A 5781-nucleotide genomic window follows, 5' to 3' on the forward strand; every position below is an offset into this window, starting at 1 on the left:
GTTTTATATTTTTTTACCCCAATCTTAGAAACGACAGCGTTTTAAATTACTAAAGATTTTTCTTTTTCAAAAGCGTTAATTTGAAGTAGCAGTCCCTAATGTTTAGAAACTTTTGCAATACGATCCCTGATGTTTAGAAATTTTCTCAATGAGAAAGCTATATTTTCAAAAAATATGATTCTCAAATGAAAATCTAAATTTAGTATGTAAAAATATGTTTATGAAAATTCGATTGGTTTGCTACCTATAAATTATTTTTATGTTTTAAAAATTAAATACATGATTAGTAAAAAATCTAACAATATAACAAAAACAGAATACGATAGGTAGAAATCTAAAAACTATTTACATGTAATAAAACTCTAAAAAATAAAATTTTATATGAGATTAAATTTTAATTTAGCTACAAATTTAGTTGATCAAATTTAAAGTTTATACATCTAATTTTTCTTTTTAATTTTTAAGAAAATTGACATTTTCTTTTTGTAAAAATTATTTGGAAAACTTTAATTAGAATATGCATGCTTTCATTATAATAAAGTTGTACAATTTCATGATAGTGTATATTGCAATATCAAAGCACTAATCATCGGCTACAAGAAACAAAAAAAATTAATGGTAACAAGTAAATTTGTAGAGAATAACATATATTATATACATCAAATAAATATATAACTATATATATATATAAAAATATTATAAAGAGATGCGTATGAGAGTTTTTTTTATTTTAATTATGATAAAGGCCTTGCTGATACATCGATGATTGAAGTATTGCATGGATCTATTTTCGACTTCCCGACAATACTTCAAAGAAATGTTGAAATTTGTTAAAGAAATATTTATCGCAATCTTCAAGCGGACTTGGTAGAGCACATATGGTCAAAATTTAAAAATCATTTTAATTAGCTTTTTTGTTAATTATGTTAGATTGATTAATTATGATTATGTCATTTTATAAGCTCCTTCAAATTTCATCTACTTAAATTTCATGTAATATTTATTTATATTAATATATATATTTAAAAAATTTAGTGTGATAATATTTATAATTACAAAATAATATATTAAATAATAATATATGAGATCATAGTTGATTATTTTTAGGGCGACTTAGTATTTAAGCATTTTTATGGAAAATATTGTAAAAAGTGATGTTGATGATAGAAAAAATAAAAAAATATATTATATTTTAAGATGGTTTGGACACTTTAGACCATCAATAGAGTAGCTACTATTGGAGTTGCTCTTAAACGATGAAATACCCTTTAAAATCCTCAATAATGGGTCAACATTCAATTGTACAAATAAATTCAAGTAAGAGTTGTAATTTAAGCTCAATAGAAACCTATGTGCCTTGGAATTCTTGCTCTTGATTAGCTATGTATATTCGATATACATAAAGGCCTAGAATAACCAAATGAGAAATAGAAATCACTATAGAGTTAATTAATTGCACAAGTTGTGTAAGAACCAATAGCACTCTTTACTACTTTTCACCAAACTCCATAAGTTGCATGCTCACAGTACCGACTTATTAGTAGCTTAAAACTCATATTTGATTCTGCAATAAGCAACAGTTCATAAAAGAACACTACTTAGATTTTTCAGCAAACAAATTCTTAAACAAGAGGAATAATATAAAATTTGGAGGTAAACTCACAGATCTAGTTCACTTTTTTAGAGTCAAAGGAAGACATAAACCAAATGGTAAGAAGATTAAGGGGGGATACTGTGTTTTTATTGGGTTAAAGAGGCAAAAGGATGCATAAAAAATGCAACACGCCCACTTTCTTCTTTTTTTGATTTCTAATTGACTTGTGTTCTTTGAAAGAACCAAAGTTAGTAGAGTAGCTCGAGCAGGAGTTTTTTAAAATATGAAAAATTGAGAATGTATATTTTTCCTCAAATTTTTCATTGAGAGAATTAAACTGTATGCTCCACCGCCTGTGCAAGCCCTCGTCAATTCCTTTGAGTTTTGTTGAAGCAATAACAAGAATATTTCTAGTGGAATATCTTTCACAATTCTTGGAAAGATGGTTCACTAATAGACTGAGGGATAAGTAATTTGACTCATTCAAACAAGAAGTAAATACAACAAACAATAGAGTGTAGGGCACAAAACAAAGGCCATCATGAGAGTGAGAGAAACAAAGGGAGGGAGAATGATTGTAAATATGAGAGAGGGGCGTTTAGCCTTGCCTAATGCGGCATCGACGCCTTGAGCGTGGGTAAGGACTGCGATGGTAGATTGGAATGGAAGTGGTGCTTCATCGGCTGCTGGGGAGAAAGTAAAAACAGAGTAAGTGAGGAAAAACTATGTTTCTAAAAGTTTTGGGATATAAAATCTGAAAAGTAAGGAGACGTAAAAATATCATTTTCAATTCTCCAGTATAAAATTAGAAGATTTATTTAGATTCAATTTTTGGAAATAAGTAACCAATCCTGTTTGATCATAAACTATATTTTGCATTTAGAACTTTTTTTTCTTTTTCTTTTTCTTTTTCTTTTTCTTTTTTCTTTTTGTCTGGAGATCTAAATTTTTTAAGGGAATATGCGCATTTGGTACCCTATGTTTCAGCCGAGTACAACTTTAGTACCTTCTATTACGAATGATTATCATTTGATACATTGTATTTGTAAAATCAGTAAGAAAATGGTACATTAGACACACATTTGATTACCCTATGTTTCAGCCGAGTACAACTTTAGTACCTTCTATTACGAATAATTATCATTTGATACATTGTATTTATAAAATCAGTAAGAAAATGGTACATTAGACACACATTTGATCAATATTTTTTTAAATGACAAATTTACCCTTGCGTAACCTAAATTAATTTATTTTTTTAAATGAGGATATGTATGTACCCTATGTTTTGACCGAGTACAACTTTAGTACCCTCTATTAGGAATAATCAACTTCTAGTACCCTATAATTGTAAAATCAATAAAAAAAATAGTACGAAAAATCTACAAAAAAATAAGAAATATTGCTTCAAGCCATACAAAAAATCGAGATAACACCTTTTAGAACCCACTGAGTCCACAAGGTCAACCTTGATACAAGTTTAGCAATAAATATTTTGGGTACTTTCAAGTTTGATATTTCAAGTTATGTATGATTTTGTATTTAAAATTTGAATATGGATATTATGCATTTTGATTTATTGATTTGAATTATGTATATGATTTTCATTGTTTGAGAATATGAACAAACAAAATGTGTGTATTTTTTCAACTGAAATAAATTCAGTGAAAGGAGGAAACAAGGATGAGAATGTGATCTAATTTGGATGTAGATTATGATTTTTTTTTTTTTCTTTTTTGTATTAGTCTAGATTTTTTTCCATTTAGTTTGAGTCGTGAAGAACAACGAGAAAGAGGAATAACAAATTCAAATTTAGAGTAAATTTTCATAAAAAAAAATTGCTCTATTTTTCTAGGTTCAAGGCTTTGAAGACTAATTGATTGAAATAGAATGGATGACATTCAAATTATAAATATAATTATTTAGTTAAGTTTTAAGCTGTTTTATTTTTTACTTAAATATCAAGCTATGTTTTTATTTTTATTAAAATATTTTAATACAATATTTAATGATTTAATTATTTATAATTGAGAGTAATTTGAGTATTATAAAAACAATGTTGAGTAAATTTGTGTCTATAAACGCCCTATCTTGCCAACTTTGCAAAAATGTCACTTTTATGCTTACTTAGAAAAATGACAATAATAGTCCAAAAGTTTAGTGGGGCCTTATTAAAATAATTCAATATGGGTCGATTATTTTATAACAAAATAAAATGTATTTATGCAGTTCATGGGAAAATAAATACAATCCCACTAAATTTTGATAAAATGACTAAGCCAATAATTGTTCTATGATGTTTTTGGATCGTCCCCGTCTACAGGATCCCCGAGGCATACATACTCATAACTATGGAAACTCTCAGCTCACCATGCGTACCAAATAGAACCTAACATCTACCTGAAAAGAGGGAAAGTAAGGGGGTTAGCTAAAAGCTTAGAAGTGAAGTACAAACAAGAAAAGAAAACACAACATAAAAGCATAAGCGACATATCTCATAAATTCTTAACCTATTTTCCTTATAGCAATCATTATCAACATAAGACATATGAAAACATAACTATAATAACATAAGTCATAATCATAATCATAAAGATAAGATTATATAAAACATAAGCATTAACATACAGCATATGATCATGACACTTCTATTGTCCATGTCACATCATGTGAAAACATAACCATAACACCGCAAGTCATAATCATAAACATAAACATAAGAATATATAAAGCATAAGCACTAACATACAACATATGATCATGATGTCGAAATTGGTTAAATACATAATGGAATTGTTTAGGCACGAAGAAGTGCTAAAACAATAACATTTTCACAAAAGTCAACATGTGAAAGTTGACTTTGAATATATGCATTTTTAAGTCAAAATTTTGGGTCTAAAATGTTCATTTGGAGTATATAAGAGTACCCAAAAAGTTTGGGAGCATTTGGAGGTGTTTTGAGACACCTCATGGAGCCGCATTACAGAGGCCTCGGCGATACGTCGCCTCCTAGGAGGCGAGAGGCGACGCATTGCTTGGGCTCTCAAAACCCTAGAGAGAGAAGTACCAGTTGATGTGTCGCCTGGTATTGTAACGTCCTAAACTCCAGGGACCGTTACGGTGTGCCTTGTAAACAGTGCTAAACTCGCTAATCGAGTCATTTGGCCAAAATCGTGTAACAAAGTATGATTAGCGGTTGAGGGATTAAAAAATTTGGTTAAGATATAACGTTTCATTAGAACGTTTATTATATACATTGGGATCCCAAAAATATAATTTAGAGGTCTATTACAAGATAATATTTACAACCAACCGATCTAGGCGGCAAAACAGGGTTTAACCCTAATTCCTCTTCAAACCTCGGCCGTGGTGGTCGAGCTGCTGCATATGTACACATCGCCACCTAAGCTCTCCAACTCAAGGATGGTCCAGCTTTCTTTTGCCTTTACCTGCACCACATAGCACCCGTGAGCCGAAGCCCAGCAAGAAAACTCAATATGCTCATGAAATCATAAGGCACACGCCTAGCAGATATAGCCCTAGTCAAGCAGGCAATAAATCCACGTAATAATGGGTATCCAGGATAAGAAATCCTTCCCTCCTGAGTGGATGACTATCAAGTCGATCTCAATCCGATAAGTGATTTAACACTGGTGGTTCCAGTAACCATACCGGCTAACAGCCCTGAATAAAAGAGTGACAGTGGTACAAGTCACTAAAGTGGGTTCCGCTCCCAATATAAATAAGTGATCATTTCATTAGCTTAAACAGGATAGGTGCATGATGATTAGTCATCAACATAACCTTCCTCCTGACCCTAGAGTCATAACTATGGAACTCTGTTCCATAGCCATGTGACAAGCAGTCACCTAGGCCTTAGGCCCTGGCTCTGAATAACTAGTCAAAGACTAGCCAAGAACTTATAATTTTCATCAACCTTCAGGTCGGTCCAGCATTAATACCCCCATATGAGTCATTCAACGCTGATATTGATTAGATCTAATCTTCATTTGGCTTGGCATTCATGACGCTATGCCATTTCTGACTCTTAGGTCAGTATCCCTGACTAGTCAGTACATATACAAATAAGCAGTGCCATCAAACATATATCATATGTCAAATATCCAAATAAAGGGCATTCAGCATGCTTACTCAATAATTACTAGCACAATTAGGATCATGCATAA

The sequence above is a fragment of the Humulus lupulus genome, chromosome 3 (assembly GCF_963169125.1).
Source record: "Humulus lupulus chromosome 3, drHumLupu1.1, whole genome shotgun sequence".
Classification (NCBI taxonomy): domain Eukaryota; kingdom Viridiplantae; phylum Streptophyta; class Magnoliopsida; order Rosales; family Cannabaceae; genus Humulus; species Humulus lupulus.